This window comes from Lynx rufus, unplaced genomic scaffold (assembly GCF_022079265.1).
Source record: "Lynx rufus isolate CCGP_SWC_20201006 ecotype Redwood Valley unplaced genomic scaffold, mLynRuf1.p SCAF_10, whole genome shotgun sequence".
Classification (NCBI taxonomy): Eukaryota; Metazoa; Chordata; class Mammalia; order Carnivora; family Felidae; genus Lynx; species Lynx rufus.
In genome coordinates, this window is record NW_025814824.1 from 10,363,532 (window position 1) to 10,380,862 (window position 17,331).

The window sequence follows — 17,331 nt, forward strand, 5'->3', positions numbered from 1 at the left end:
CACATTTTTAAAGGATTGATTCACGGGAACCCTTCTGAGGTATCTCACAGTCTTTTGCCTACTCGGTCTTTTAAAACATAAATCTGAGCCGGTCAGCTCCCCTCTTACAAAAGTCTTCAATATCTCCCACTGTCCTGTCAGATATCCTTCAAATGACAGCATGGCACATGGTTCGGAAACATTAGGGGTCACGATGGGCACCATATTTCTTACTTTATATTGATCCTCTATTTAAAAGTTAACTGAGATTACTACTATAAGACATAGTAGAAACACAAAATTTAAAACAAAAAAGAAACAAGAATAGTAACAGGAAGGGAACATTGCTCTAACCTCTGCTTTTTCAAAACGCCTTTTGAAAAATGCTGGTAAGGAAAGCAAACAATGGTATAGAGGAAAATAGTCCATTTCCACTGTGCCCAGATCCTAACTCTAGACCCACAAAACCCGAAGAAACCGATCTAACAAATTCCAAGTTGGGAATTCACGTGTCGGTTCAGAAACCCGCAGTGACCTCCCCAAAAGAACAAAATGCTGGGGCGTAGGGTGGCTTAGGGGGTTAAGCGTCCGACGTCGGCTCAGGTCACGATCTCACGGTTTGTGGGTCCGAGCCCTGCGTCGGGCTCTGTGCTGACAGCTAGGAGCCTGCTTTGGTTTCTGTCTCCTGCTCTCTCTGTCCCTCCCCACGTGTGCTCTGTTTCTCTGTCTCTCAAAAATAAATAAATGTAAAAAAAATAATAAAATAAAAAAAAGAACAAAATGCTAATACATACGCATATACACGTCTAATGCAGCCAGTGAAATCACTTAAGAGCTTTCAATAATGTAGTAAAACACTCAAAGAACATCGATAAAAATTGTATTCTGTCATAAACCCAATTTTGTGAAAAATATGTATTTACACATTGATTTAAAACCCCAAGAAATAGGGGCGCCTGAGTGGCGCAGTCGGTTAAGCGTCCGACTTCAGCCAGGTCACGATCTCGCGGTCCGGGAGTTCGAGCCCCGCGTCAGGCTCTGGGCTGATGGCTCGGAGCCTGGAGCCTGTTTCCGATCTGTGTCTCCCTCTCTCTCTGCCCCTCCCCCGTTCATGCTGTGTCTCTCTCTGTCCCAAAAATAAATAAAAACGTTGAAAAAAAAAATTTAAAACCCCGAGAAATAAATACACCAAAATGTTCCTTATGGTTGCCCCTGGCTGATGCAATTAGGGAGGAACTTAGCTCCTTTGTTAGATTTGTAATAGTAACTATTAAAAAAATAATAAAGATTGGAGACTTCCCGTCTCTGGTTTTATTTGCTTTCAAGTGCACGGGAGAAAGAAGAAAGAATTTTCAAAACGCAACGTGAAAGGGAACTATGAGGCCACGGTCATGGACAGTGTAAGAAGTGAGAAATCCAAGTACACAGAAGGCAGGCACAGGAATTGGCTGATCTCTGTGATCACACAGTGACAGTCACTAGCTGAAGAGCTAGTGAAACTGTCTTCGCTGCCTGAATGGGTTTTCGCTTGTAGTTCAAGGCGAACTATTTACTGTTCCCTTGCTTGGCTTTTCCAGCTTTGGGGACTGCCACTCCGCCGGCAGAGACCGGATTCTCAGCCTCCCCCGAGAAGCTCCCTGCTGGTCCCCACTTGGTGTGTGACAGCACACCAGGAGGAAAGGATGGCTCTAATCTCTCTGCAGTCACCTGACATTCTGTTGGAAACAGGCACTGGTCCGGGTCCATGGCATTGAGCTTGGGAAGCAGTAACCTCCGTGCGGGCAGAGCTGGCTTTAGGGATACAATGAGCATTACCTTTAAGAATAGGAATGACGACACAGGTCTGGCAAATGTAGCTTGGTTAAAAAAAAAAAAAATGTGGGGACTGGGAGAGAAGAAGGAAGAGAGGGAACAGGGAGATAAGGGGACAGAGGACTTCCTGTCCAGCTTCTGAAATTCTTCAACTGATTACACTTTTGAAAGCCAACAAAAGCAAATCTAAGCTGATTCGTGACCCCTTTCTAGATCGGTGCGCTGGGCTGGTGCTCTTGCTTCAGAATGGCTTGTAAATACCACCCCTTAAACTCGTGAGGGCAAACAGAAGGCAAGAAGAAACAGGCTGCATGTGTTATGGGTGCATGAAGTAGGTGTCAAGGTATTTGGATGGAGATATGCCCAGAATCTCCTGAGTGAAGCTTCATAAACTTTGGTCCAAGGTCCCCTCCTGTTAGTGAACACCCTTCGCCTGGCAGAAAATCTTTATGTCCGATCCAAACTGGTCTCTCCCACCCTCCCCCAAACCGAACGATAAAATCAAAAGGAAGGAGAAACCTCAAAAAGGGAACAAGCATGCCACTGGTAATATAATAAGATATGTGTCACCGGGTGTGGATCCGGGTAGTGTCTATGCAAAAACAACAGTTTCATATGGTGTATTGATTTTTCCCAGTTATTGTTCATGCCTGACAGGTGGCCTCAAACTGTGAGGACTTAGTCTTCTTAATGATATGCAGATTCTTATGTCAGTGCATTATATAAACCAGAAAAGGGTTGGCCATGTTCCATTCTCTGTTACAGATCAATAAACTGCTTCTTTTCTTCCCCAGAGAAGGCTGCAAACCAGTAAATCTTAAGCGGTACAATGGTGGCTTAGTTGAGCTCACTAAGAAAAAGCACTCCTTTGAAAGCCTCTAGGGAAATACATCAATACAGAAAATAAAGAATTTGTCGTCTTCTCTATTTCAAGCGACAAATCTGAAGAACATTTTAGTAGCTCCCCGAGCGCAGCGCAGAGAATAATGTAGACGTTGCATGAATTTATCCCATAAACGCATGACATTAGTTCAATATGAAACCAACGGGAGGAACAGCCCACTGGGTCTTCTCTAAGAAAGCATTAGTGAAAACAGATAGATGAACTTGAGATTTGACATATGCCCTAGACTGGCTCTGGCAACCAACCAAATGCCACTGCCTTGGTTAGAGCCCAGATAATGACCACGAGGACACTGCTGATGACCAAGCAGATGACAGCTGGTATTCACAGAGCTCTTACTCTTATCAGTTATTGAGATACAAATGGTATCCATTCTATGGTGCACCATTACTTTAAGTAGCACTGATTAAAAACTAATGTTGCTAATTAAACAGTCTTAAAATGCTTATTAAGATTATATTAATTGTAGGATATATCCTCATCTCAGAAATGTTAGAATAGGGGCGCCTGGGTGGCGCAGTCGGTTAAGCGTCCGACTTCAGCCGGGTCACGATCTCGCGTTCCGTGAGTTCGAGCCCCACGTCAGGCTCTGGGCTGATGGCTCGGAGCCTGGAGCCTGTTTCCGATTCTGTGTCTCCCTCTCTCTCTGCCCCTCGCCCGTTCATGCTCTGTCTCTCTCTGTCCCAAAAATAAATAAACGTTGAAAAAAAAAAAAAAAAGAAATGTTAGAATGTGAAAAATGTGTGTCTTAGAATTTGTGAACTTATGTTACATTCAGGGCATTTAGGTTTTTTAAAAATTTATTTGGGGGGGCATGAGTGGGAGAGGGACAGAGAGAGAGAGAGAGAGAGAGAGAGAGAGAGAAAGGTGGGGAGGGGGCAGAGAAAGAGAGAGAGAGAGAGAGAGAGAGAGAGGTGGGGGAGGGGGCAGAGAGAGAGAGAGAGAGAGAGAGAGAGAGAGAATCCCAAGCAGGCTCTGAGCTGTCAGCACAGAGCCCGATGCGGGGCTCGAACTCACAAACTGCAAGATCGTGACCCGAGCTGAAGTCAGACACTCAACCGACTGAGCCACTCAGGCGCCCCCCTGAGGTTCTTTCTCTTCAACATGTGAGGACTCTATGTGTATTTTTGTCAATTCAACACGTTTTAAAGACCTGCAACTCTTAGAATTGGTACCAGCCACTCTTCCTTTTCTACTTGGAGGCAGCAGATAAACGAAAGCTCTGCATCATTCTCAGAGGCTGACGCACTAGTGCCGGAGGCAGACAGACACACAAAGCACAAAGCACTCGAACTGCAGTGTACACGCAGTTAATTCTAATCCACAGCAAGATGGTCTTACCTTGCCCAAACAGGCTGTGAATGGCCAAAAATGTATTCATAAGAGACCACGTGGCCAAAGTCTTAAAGGATGAATGAATGTTTTCCAGGGTGACAAAGAAGGGCATTCTCGACAGAAGGAACAGAGTATGCAAAGTCAAGAGATAAGGAAGTGCATGGTGGGGTGCCTGCCTGGCTCAGTCGGTGGAACATGCAACTCTTAGTCTTGGGGTTGTGACTTTGAGCCCTACGGTGGGTGTAGAGATTACTTAAAAAATTTGGGGGCACCTGGGCAGCTCAGTCAGTTAAGTGTACAACTCTTGGCTTCAGCTCAGGTCATGATCTCACAACTTGTGAGTGTGAGCCCCGCTCGGGGCTCTGTGCTGACAGCTCCGAGCCTGCTTAGGATGTTCTGTCTCCCTCTTGCTCTGCCCCTCCCCTGCTCTCCCACACTCTCAAAAATAAATAAATAAAATAAAATAAAACCTTGAAAAAAAAAAAAGAATAGAGTACATAAAAAGTAGGGCTGTGGCTAGAGCAATGTCTGTTTCCATAGGGGCTCAGTTATGGTAAAACAAAGAGGACTAAGGCCTGAGTGCTCAAGAGAAAGCTAAAAACAATACAGTCTACAAGCCAAAGTCCACACACACACACACCCCTTTACCCTAATAAAACATGCAAAGCTCATTTATTTCTTTAAATAAGGCAGTCTTTCAAACAACCATCCAAAAACCTGTCTAACTTATTATACACCCTCGATGACTGCCCAGATATTTCTGTCCAGAGTTTAATTAAAAGTAACTTAATTAAAAGTACTTTTGAGTGCAAACTTTGGCCATCGTTCATTATCAGATTATCTTCTGGGGGTTTCTAGTATTGGCTCCTACCACAAGAGTTGTGGCGGTAATGTTAACCAGCTCTTGGTCACTTTCCAACCAAATTACCTAATTATGACCCAACCCCATTTACTCTTCTCAAATACAGGGGATAATTTTCTTGGTATGGGGTTGGGGGTGGGGGGAGGGTTTGCCGGAAGGAAATCTCAATTATCAATCAAGATCTAAATCAGAGTCCTGAATGCTAGTTTCATTTATAACATAGAAAGGCAATTGCGTTCTCCCCATTATAAAAATTTTATGCTACCCTTGTTCAAACAGTTATATTTACAATCTTATTCTCTGGGGTGATATTTAAGAGGCCAGAAGAAGTGTTTCTGTCTCAGGAACAAGTTGAAATGCAGACATTAAAGAGAATGTATGGAGGAAGCAATAATAAACACATTCATTTATTCATTTAACAAGTGCCCTGTCATGTGCCAGTCACTGTTGTTGGCACAAAGGATACAGCAAGGAGCAAACAAGACACCCACCTGCCCCCATGCCCCAAACAGTCTAACTGGATCTGTGCTTTGGGTTGAAAGAGACTTTAGATTTCAGAGTATGTTTAACAGATGAGCTGTACGAACAGCCAATTCCTGACTCCTCTTTTCCGCGTTATTTGAAAAGAATTCCCGTGTTAAGACCTGCCTCCTTGTGCCCCAAAGTGGGTATAGGCGTGTCCAGCCCTCGCCCAGACCCCCCCCCCATCCACATCCACTTTCTGCGAGTGTGTTTACAAACAATGCTCCTCCAACAGGTTAAAGGCACCTCAGAGCCTGCAGACGCTCAGAGCCCAGCCTGCTCCAGCCGGGTTGCTGGAATCCACACAGCTTCCCGAACACTTGAAGAAAATGAAGGTAAATTTTCTTTCCAGGAAATTTTCAGTGATCAGAGTTTATCAGATCATAACCACCTAGGCTGAAAACTAGCTGTTTTTCTCTGCAAAACAACGGGGCAACGGACGGGCAGACAAATCAGAATCAGAAGTGTTGAAGCTGTTTTTTTTTTTTTTTAATTTTTTTTAACGTTTTATTTATTTTTGAGACAGAGCATGAATGGGGGAGGGGCAGAGAGAGAGGGAGACACAGAATCGGAAACAGGCTCCAGGCTCCGAGCCATCAGCCCAGAGCCCGACGCGGGGCTCGAACTCACGGACCGCGAGATCGTGACCTGGCTGAAGTCGGACGCTTAACCGACTGCGCCACCCAGGCGCCCTGAAGCTGTTTTTTTAAAGCTTATCACCTTTATGTTTTTTGTTGACTTCAGAGGAAACTGCTTTTATGACTCCGCATAGGCACACGAAATAGAACTTAACCGATTTGCTGTGGTTCATCTCTAAAGGGTGTAGGGAAAACAGACCACAGCAGAGACCTAACCCTTTCATTTATAAATTTGTTCTCATCAGTGAAATCTTGCTCTTACTTAGCAAGCATCTCCACTGCTACTGGTTTTGAGTTAAAATGTCAGTGCTTTTGCCGATTCAAATATTAAAGGACCCACATGTGATGGCCACAGCTGTAAGAGAATTAGTTTACTGTCAATCAAAAGGATTTTGTTCATTTCCTATTTTAATTTTTTTTTAATGTGAAATTCTCATTTATTTACTGCTGTAGCAGGCATGTTGCCTCGAACTCCTCTGGGATTGGATTCTTACAGGACATTCTCTGTGATTACTCTGAAACTGATCAAAAGTAATTGAATGGTGAGTTTAAGGGTGCCTGGGACTGTCACTAGGCCAACGGGGATAACGCATCTTTAGTTGCTTCATCTTCAAGCAAAAGGCTCTCAAAGTGTGGTTCCTTGGCAGCAGGATTAGCTTGGATGTTCTGGGAACTTCTTGGAAATGCATCCCAGACCTACTGAATCACAATCTTTGGTGGGGTCTGCATCTTAACCAGTCCTCCAGGTGATTCTGTTTCAGGCCTAAGGTTCTCAAAACCACTGCCTTAAAAGGTGGGTTAACTGAGAAAAAATAAATCCTAAGGCTCCAAGAGCCAGGAACGTCCACTGATTTAATTTTTTAATTTTATTTTGAGAGAGGGAGAGGGCAAGAGCAGGGGAGGGGCAAAGAGGGAGGACAGAGTGAATCCCAAGAGAGCTTCATGCTGTCAGTGCAGAGCCTGATGTGGGGCTCAAATACATGAACCGCAAGATCATGACCCGAGCCGAGATCAAGAGTAAGACGCTCAACTGACTGAGCCACCCAGGCGCCCCAAGAATGCCCACTGATTTTAAGAAAATGGCACCCACTGATTTAGAAAACATCCCCCAAGGGGCACCTAGATGACTCAGTCAGTTAAGCATCCGACTTCGGCTCAGGTCGTGATCTCATGATTGCTGAGTTCAAGCACCACATCGGGCTCTCTGCCGTCAGCACAGAGCCTGCTTCGGATCCTCTGTCTCCCTCTCTCTGCCCCTCTCCCACTTGTGCCCTCTCAAAATAAACATTAATGAAAATAAAAATAAAACATCCCCAAGAGGCCTAACTTTTTGCCATTCATTTACCCCAAAAATAACGATTGGGCGCTCAGCATGGAAGAGGCACACTGCTGGAACTTGAGGGGTCAACAAAATAAACCCAGTTCCTGCCTTCTTGGGGCTTCGAGGCAGGAATTTCACACACAGTGACACACACACACACGAGGAAATTATTAACATTACGCTAAATACCACAAGGGAGGAAAAAAGTAGGTGTTGAGTGAGAATACGAAGGCCAACGTTTTTAGGGTTGAAGATGAGGACAATGGAGCCGGGTGGGATGGGCGGTCCTCAGAAGCATCTCTAGGGAAACGTCACTGAAGGTGAGGAGTGAACAACAGGTAAGGGCCAGCTGGAGGAGTATGGGAAATGAGGACAGGGCCCAGAAGCAGCCAGACACATCAGTGCTCCCACCAAGTCCCACGATGGCGTATCAAACAACTCCGTAAAGGAAGGAAAATCTTTTCAAAGAACAGCAAATGGCCACTTAGAGGTAAAACAAAAAACCCTGACCTCAACGTTTCACCTCACACCAAAATCAATTTGACAGGACCCACAGTCTTGAATGTAAAACAAAAAACACCTTCTAAAACCTTTAGAAGAAAACGCCGAAGATCTTCAAGACCTAGGGCTTGGAGAGGAGTTTCCAGAGGACGATGAAAGGTCCATAAAAGTAAAAACTGATGAAGTGATCTTCATTAAAATTAAAATCCGCCCCCCCCTTTTTTCCGTGTAAAAGCATGGTCCAAAGGCACTTGGGGAAAGAAAAAGCTCTATAGATTTGAGCAACTGAGTTTATTTAAGAAAGGTAAAGAGCAGAGAGGTGAACAGAGGCTAAATGAGAGGACATTTGTTGGGCCTTGCTGGACATGGGAAGGAGAAGACGTTTTATTTTTTTCAAAGTTTATTTTGAAAGAGAGTGCACACGCACGCGTGCATGCACACACACACACACGCACTCACACAGACATAAGTGGGGGAGGGGCAGAGAGGGAGAGAGAGAATCCCAAGCAGGCTCTGCACTGTCAGCCCAGAGTCTGATTCAAGGCTTCATCTTAAAAACCTTGAGACCTGGGGCGCCTGGGTGGCGCAGTCGGTTAAGCGTCCGACTTCAGCCAGGTCACGATCTCGCGGTCCGTGAGTTTGAGCCCCGCGTCGGGCTCTGGGCTGATGGCTCAGAGCCTGGAGCCTGTTTCTGATTCTGTGTCTCCCTCTCTCTCTGCCCCTCCCCCGTTCATGCTCTGTCTCTCTCTGTCCCAAAAATAAATAAACGTTGAAAAAAAAATTAAAAAAAAAAAAAAAAAGAAAAAAAAAAAAACCTTGAGACCTGAGCCAAAACCAAGACATGAACATTTAACTGACTGAGCCACCCAGGCGCCCCAAAGTCACTGAGCATTTTAATCCCAATGAGTAACACAAAATAAATTATCTTACTTTCAAGTATTTTGCTTAGGCTTCTTACCATTTTAAGGAATGGTAGGTTGGGTCTTCTATTATTCTTATTCTTATTCTTATTCTTATTCTTATTCTTATTCTTATTCTTATTCTTATTCTTATTCTTATTCCTACTACTATTGAGAGAAGACAAGAGATGTTCCAGGAATGGTTTTTTCAGCCTTCACAGAAAATTTCCTCTCTGAGTATACTTTGACTTTGAAAATTTTTACTTCAGACTCTTTCACAGAGAGGCACAGCCATGCCAAGCAGACATTTCCCAGAAGTTCTTGCGGTCTTCTCCAGAACATACAAGTTCCTACTTATTTTAGAGAAACTTAAAAGATGACAAGTACACAGCCCACAATGGTACATTGTGTTATCAATAGAGCATATGCACTTCAATTAAAAATGGTTACAGGAAAAGCTGGAACCAGAAACTAAACCTAGAGACTTGGGAAAAACCAGCTTCTGCTGTGCCCCCGGACACCCTCAAAGTTGCCCTTATATGTCCTACAAACTGTTCCGGCAGGTCTTAGATGTTGTTTTCTTTAGCTGAAACAAACCTCACTTAAGCTTTTCCCTTTTGAATGCAGGAGACTCAAAACATTCACTGCTCTTTTATCGTCTCAGGCTTTCATGCCGGGACAAGCACACTGCTTTCGTGACTCTGCAAAGGTCCTGCTCACGTTCATCTACCCATGGTAGGTGAGTAAACACCAGGGTGTAGGGTGGGGGCGCTGGCACCGGCCGAAGCGGAGAATGGAAACGCTTGGATCTAGCCAGCATCTCATTCCACTGAGGGATGCTTTGGATAGGAGCAACAGAGTGAAAGCCTGACCAATGACAGGCCACACCTGAGCCTTGTCTCCTGGTCATCAAGGGAAGGGCAGACCCCTGGCGTCATTCCCACCAATTTCAAATGGTCAGAGGGCACAGACACGTCCTCTGGGGGCGCGTTCGAATGCCATCACTCAACCTGTTCAGCTGGGAAAGGCAACAGGCCTGGGGAAGGCGACTCAGCAGCGGGACTTCAATCCCTGCCTCCTTGTGCACAGGTCCTGCCTCCTCCAGGCCCTGCCTCTCTGTTCCTTCTTCTAGAAGGCTCTGATAGCAACGGCTCAACTCTCCCACACCTGGAAAAGTGCGAGAGGAGGGAGCCTGTCCGAGACAGGCTTCACCCCTAACCCAGGACAAAAACGCTGGGCTTGAGTCAGAAACACAGGCTGAACTCATGTCCCCAGAAGGGCAGCTTTGGAGGATGAGAGCGGCCATCTGCTCCCCTGGGGGCCTTACTGAACATTTGGCCTCCTGGGTATTAACACCTCGCGGGTAGGAGCGGAGACAGCCGGGAGGCGAGAAGGCAAGGTCCCAAACTCAGAAAGGCAGCGAACACTGAGATCCAGCTACAGGGGGGTAGAAAGGTCTGTTAGGGCATGTGTATCACACCGAAGCAAAATTAATTCACAAACATTTTCGTGAACCTACAGGAAGGGGGTAGGGAGAAGCCCAAACAAGAATTTCTAGCCATCAAGGGAAGATAAATGTTCATTAATGGCAAAGTATCTATTATTTCTAATTTAAGACGTCTAACATCTCAGGGACATGTTTTTATTAGGGTTACGCTGTTTAATAAAATAAATATAGGGGTATCTGGGTGGTTCGGATGGCTGAGCGTCCAATTTGGGCTCAGATCATGATCTCCCAGTTCATGATTTCGAGCCCCACATCGGGCTCTGTGCTGACAGTGTAGAGCCTGCTTGAGATTCTCGCCCTCTCCTCTCTTCTCTGCCTGTCTCCTGCTCATGATTTATCTCTCAAATAAATACACTTAGAAATAAATAAATATAAATTACAGGTTGATAGGCAGTTACAGGTGTTGGCTAACAGCTTCTAAGCCCCCGTGCTGTTCCAACATGTTCCGGGTCTATATTGCTTGTAACACAGTAAACACAACACCAAAAACTACGCATCCGAAATCTCTCTGCACACAACTGATGTGTTTTCAGGAAGTTTGAAATTAACATGACAATTTTCACTGTTCACTAGGGGATTCTCTGCTTATTCTTCAATCTTGGCTCAAAGTAACTCAGGTTTTATAAACTCAGTTCCTACATAGGGTATTAATGTTGTCGCTGGGGGTAAATTTATCAAAAATGTTTAATTCTTTCATCCGGAAGTCCAGGAAAGAGAAATCCTTGATTGACTTACAGTGGCTCATTACCTACTACATTATAAGAGGCTTGATGTGTAACTGACTGGTCAGAACAGAGATGGGAGTAAATTCTAGATTCCTGTCCTAAGACTGAAGAAGTCGCTGTAGTCAAGTACATACACTTGGAACATGCGTACCTTCTGGAATAGGCTCTCAATTATCCTTTTAAGGAGGTATCTAATGCACATGTCCACACCCAGAATAATCAGATGGTTCGAGAAAGTGCTGGTAAACCACAGAAGAAAATTTAGCTATTGCTGCCCTTGTGAAGTCAGAATCTTTAAGTTAGTCTCATGGAAGGTGAATTTAATACAGTCAACTATGAATTCCGTAAAATTTTTTTGAAGCTACGAAACAAAGATGTTTTGATGTGTTTTGTTTTTTCTTATTTTGGAAAGAGGGGCAGAGGAAGAGAGAGAAAAAGAAGGAGAGACTCCCAAGCAGGCTCCACGCTTAGGGAGGAGCCCAACACGGGGCTCAATCCCACAACCCTGGGACAGTGGCCTGGGCTGAAATCAGGAGTCAGACACTCAATTAACTGAGTTACCCAGGTGCCCCCAAAGGTTTTTTCTTTTTTTTTAAAGAGAGCCGAGACTGTAGGCAAAAATAGAAAATATATATGTTGACACTCAAACATATTTTGGAGGTGCCCTTATAGAAATAAAACCACACACAGCAAGTGAAAACATGTGAATAGATTACATATATAATGCTGTGTGACCACGAAACTCTTGGTTGCTATGGCTTAACAACCAAAAGGGCTCTGAAGATCACCTACATTAAGATCCCGTTTGCTTTTGTAGAGGAGAACGTTCTGTGAAGTAACAGAGGCGAAGAGGCAGAATAGAGTCGGAGAAACCAGTGAACGGTGGCCCCGCGTCCTTACGGGTAAAGAGAGGAACAGCTTCTCTCCTAGAATGGAAGCAAGAGGGGATGGAACTTTCCTTTCTGAACTTCCTCTAGTTTCCTATTCATTTCCTTAGACTTCTGTCCTCCCAGCCCTCCACTGATGTAAAAGGAGCCCGTGTTTGGAATTCTAAGCCCACAAAATGTGCATGTCTGTATTTTATTGGCAGGAACACTGGGCCTCTGTACAGGACACGTTATTTAAGAGTTTCGAAGACACTGGGAACCAGAGGTAAGGTGCCACTGGACGGTTCTTCCTGCTCTAGCCTCTGCAAAGCACAGCAGCTCGAGACAGTCCAGGGTTTCCCCCCCACCCCTCACCCCCCCCATGTCACTCTAACTTGCCTGCAGTGCAACAGCGACATCCAGAGTCAGAACCAGCTGAAGCACCCGTGTCCTGACTCCCCGCGGAGCCGGTCAGAAAGCAGTCTGGGGCTCCCCGTCCCAGCCCGAGGACATCGGAATCTGCATCTCCACAAGAGCTCACATTCAAGTGTGAGCAACACTGTTGTTTTTTTTTTAAATTTTTTTTTTAACATTTATTTTTGAGACAGAGAGAGACAGAGCATGAACGGGGTCAGAGAGGGTCAGAGAGAAAGAGGGAGACACAGAATCTGAAACAGGCTCCAGGCTCTGAGCGGTCAGCACAGAGCCCGACGTGGGGCTCGAACCCACAGACCGCGAGATCATGACCTGAGCCAAGGTCGGCCGCTCAACCGACTGAGCCACCCAGGCACCCCAACACTGGTTTTAACAGAGATCTTTATACCACGTCTGACCTCTCTGAAGAGTGGGCTCTCTGGGGAGAGCACCACATTGACTGTCCCATCGGTTTTTCTTTCTTTTCTGACCTTGTGCTTTCGCTTTTCAAGACTTAATTCCTACATATTTCTTTAGGGCTCATGAGCAAAGAGGCCAAGCCCAAACTCCAGTACAGCTGTCAATGGAGAAGGGCGGTTATGCATTGCTTTTAACCAACCACAACGTGCACTGAACTTTTCGGTCAAGTGCTCTGCTATGAAAATACTAGGATCACAGATACTAAGATAGTAGGGGAGCCTCTTGACCTTTTAACAAATTCCACATGATTGGTGGTTGGTAGGAAGGGACAATTTCACTCTGTTACAGTGAGGGTCGCAGGGGGGGGACGCAGAAAGTGGCACCCACCCCCTTGCACAATTTTCTCTTTAGGCTACTGCACCTTACGGTCCTACCTTCTCATTCGGAGAGGAGCAGGAGGATGTGGGGGACACGCCGCCTTGCAGGCCCACCCCTGGGAGCCGCCTCCCACTCACACCCACCCCCTGGAGTTATGCCACGAGAGCTGCAGGCACTAGACCTGCTTCCTAAACCACCCCCCCACCCCGGCTGGCTGCCATGGGTGAACAATGGTCAAAACCGAGATGGAAACGGGGGCTCCCTCCTGGCTCAGGCGGTAGAACACGAGACTGCTGATCTCACTCATGGTCCTGAGTTCAAGCCCCACAGTGGGTGCAGACGTAACTTAAAAAATACCAAGATGAATACGATCTTAATGCAAATCCTCACATCAATGAACACCTGGGGAGGCCTTTAAGAAGGAATGTGAGCCGGGGGTGCCTGGGTGGCTTCACGGTTTGTGAGTTCAAGCCCCGTGTCAGGCTCTGTGCTGTCAGCTCAGAGCCTGGAGCCTGCTTTGCCTTCTGTGTGTGGGTCTCTCTCTCTCTCTGCCCCTCCTTCCCTCCCCCTCTCTCTCAAAAATAAACATTAAAAAATTTAAAAAAACAAGAAAAGAAGGAATGTGAGCCTTCAAGCTCCAACAAGCCAAGCTAGTATGGAAACTGACACGGAGGGTGTCAAGGCTACCGTTCTGAGCCACGGGGCACAAACACACGTTCTTGTCTGAACAGCTCTCAGTAGGGAACCTGCTGCGATGTGTGTGGAGGACCAGGCTCTCTGGACTTTCACCTGCAAACTGCATTCCAGGACGTTATGGGACCAAATCCACACTCCCGGTCAGTGCAGTGACTGAGGTCAGTTCTCACAGATCTTTACAATTCCACTAATTTCATTTTTTTAAATGCCTTGAACCAAGGCATTGAAATTTCCTCCAAATTTCGTATTTCTTTTCTCTTTTCCTTCCTTCCTTCCTTCCTTCCTTCCTTCCTTCCTTCCTTCCTTCCATGCCTTGAACCAAGGTGACCATATATAGCTTATGGCCCAACTCAGGGCACTTTTGAGAGTGCGAACACGTCGAGTAGATGGGGTGTTGGAACAACAGACATCAACTAGGATGGTCCCGGGCAAACTGAGACATGTAATCTCCAGGCCTTTAAAGAACTAAAAGAAGGAGAAGGAGGGGAATACCAATACGTAGAAACACTGAGAGACTGCTATAAAGACCCTAGAACTCAACCATAAAACAGGCACCTTGTTCAGATCCCAGGGCTGCGAGGCTCTGTACGTTCTTATTTGTGGGTAGAGTGAAAATACACCGTGGGTGCCGAGAAAGGCCGACGGCAGCCAGTGATATCCAACAAAGCCGCACTGTTCTTGCCGTCCTCACCACTGGGCCTCACGTCGATAATATGATTTTCTAGAGTGAGCGGCTCTGAATAATACAACCTCTAATGTTCTCCGGGGAACTGCACTCGACACTGATGTGCATTGTTTCCCCTTAACTCACAATCTCAGAGCTGGATTATCTAAATGGTGTCAGGACAGAAAGTCTCCCACCTTCTATTTTAAACCACACCTGACAACAGATGGGGTCCACGCCGTACAATTTTACAAGGTTTTCACACGCGTTATCTTAGCCGAGCTGCAAAACAGCTTCGTGAGATTTGTCCCCCTCCCACACTCCCCGTAATAGATAAGGAGACTGGGTTCAGAGAAGCGAGCTCCCCTTGGCGCCTGCCCCCGCAAGGGCACTTGCCAGCAGGGTGCTCACGGTCAGGGTCCCGCTGCTCCTCCCCACTGGGCTGTAAGCTTTCCAAGTGCCATGATTAAATCGTCCATGTTTTCTGAGTATCTAGCACTCAGAGCCTAGGACAGCCAATGTCCAAAATTATTCTTAGTTAGCTAATTAAAAATTATTTTTTGAGGTAATGAATCAATTGCATAGGAAAACGAATTGGTACATTTCGATTCTTGTGTCTGTGTTCTCATTTTATGACCTAAAGAAGGCAAATACTGTATACATACAATATATTTTTTAAGTTTATTGATTTGAGGGGGGGGGGGAGAGAGAGAGAGAGAGAGAGTGGGAAGGGGCAGAGAGAGAGGGGAAGGGAGAGAGAATCCCAAGCAGGGTCTGCACTATGAGCACAGAGCCTGACACAGGGCTCAAACTCACGAACCGTGGGATTGTGACCTGAACTGAAATCAAGAGTTGTATGCTTAACTGACTGAGCCACCTAGGCGCCTCTATAGGTAGAATATTTTTAAAGAAATATGGAGATGATCCTGTTAAAGAGAAAAGAGGGGTACCTGGGTGGCTCAGTCAGTTAACTGTCTGACTTCAGCCGAGGTCATGATCTCACAGTTTGTGAGTTTGAGCCCCGCGTCGGGCTCTGTGCTGACAGCTCAAGAGCCTGGAGCCTGCTTCGGATTCTGTGTCTCCCTCTCTCTCTCTCTGCCAATCCCCCGCTGTCTCCCTCTCTCTCTCTCTCTCTGCCACTGCCCCGCTCACACTCTCTCAAAAAAGAATAAACATTAAAAAAATTAAAGGAAAAGAAAGAAAAGAAACACAGGACTTACTACTATGTAGTTAACATGGTTTACAGGAGAAGGAGCGTCGGAAATGGCACCTGGAAGCAGAAGGCTGAAATGTCTTAGATCAATCAGATCCTTTAGCTCTGCCCTGATTTCCACGGACTTCAACAACAGTCCCATGTAAAACATTTTTCCCAAGCTGCCCACTGAAGGTTTTGGATCGGGGCTGCTGTTTCCGGTCTCTGCTATAATAAGTATGGGCCAGAAGAAAACCTGAGGTCATTCAGTGCCTTCTTTAGTGTTTGTTCTGAGTCAACAAGGAAAAAATAGTGTGGAACACTTTAGGAGATTATGGTGAGATCCTAACATTTCCCGTTTCAGTGCTTCTCCTTAGCTGACACCAGGGGTGCCCACAACTGTATTAAGAGCTTTTTCTGCAATACCACTCCCATAAAGCAAACTGGAATGATTTAAGAGAGGAAGGAAGGAAGGAAGGAAGGAAGGAAGGAAGGAAGGAAGGACGGACGGACAAAGAACCCCCAAACAAGACATAGAGTGGGGATTAAACACACATTTAATGGAGAAAGCGTGTGGACGCTAAAAACCTACACTTGTTTTCTGTAGTTTTAGCTACCTTGAGACCTGACCAGTGCCAAAATCAATACGTACAATGGATTAAGTTTCGTGGAATGTCAGAGGAAAACACACAGATGTCAAAGTGACAGTCCTCTTATATTTAAGCTTCTGTAAACTGCTCGTCATATTTCATCAATATAGTGAGAGTACATTACAACATCTGTATGTAGGACACCACGAAATATTGTAAAGCATCCTTATGTGATAATGACATACCTACCCAGAATTTAGGTGTCTGCTTGGAACCCTAATGAGAATAGAAAATAACCAAATAAACAATAAAAAATAAATCGATGAACTTTGCTTACACCGAAACCTTAAACCCATGGCCAATTTACTCTTTTTCACGGGGGATTCTATTAAATTTGGCTGTGTGCCCTCCTTCCCCCACAGCCCAGATCAGATTACAAATTCGGGGGATTGCTTCAGAAAGTCATAGTAACTCAAAGGCAAATCCCAACAGCAAGGGAAGAGATGGTAAAATGATGTTGAGAAAAAGCAGAGGAGCGCCTGGGTGGCTCAGCTGGTTAAGCATTGACTTTGGCTCAGGTCATGATTTCGTGGTTGGTGAGCTGGAGCCCCGTGTCAGACTCCGTGCTGACAGCTCCGAGCCTGGGGCCTGCTTCAGATTCTGTGTCTCCCTCTCTCTCTGTCTCAAAAATAAATGAACATTAAAAAATATGGGGCGCCTGGGTGGCGCAGTCGGTTAAGCGTCCGACTTCAGCCAGGTCACGATCTCGCGGTCCGGGAGTTCGAGCCCCGCGTCGGGCTCTGGGCTGATGGCTCAGAGCCTGGAGCCTGCTTCCGATTCTGTGTCTCCCTCTCTCTCTGCGCCTCCCCCGTTCATGCTCTGTCTCTCTCTGTCCCAAAAATAAATAAACGTTGAAAAAAAAAAATTAAAAAAAAAATATGAAGAGAAAAAAAGAAAAAGCAGAAATTCTGGCACAAAGCCCTGTAAGCTGTAAGGTCCCCAGTGACATTGCTATTATTACAGCACAACATACTAATTATGACTTATGGCAACAGACCTAACTTACTAACAGAAGCTTAGATCACGCTCAACAGATTGCTAAAGAA

The 17,331-nt window shown here is 45.7% G+C and overlaps 1 protein-coding gene across 1 annotated transcript in view; it reads right to left on the reverse strand.

The window, feature by feature from the left end:
• Positions 1-17,331, reverse strand: part of KANK1 (KN motif and ankyrin repeat domains 1) — a 212,188-nt gene that overhangs the window by 66,351 nt on the left and 128,506 nt on the right. The gene's annotated exons all lie outside the window — the stretch shown is intronic.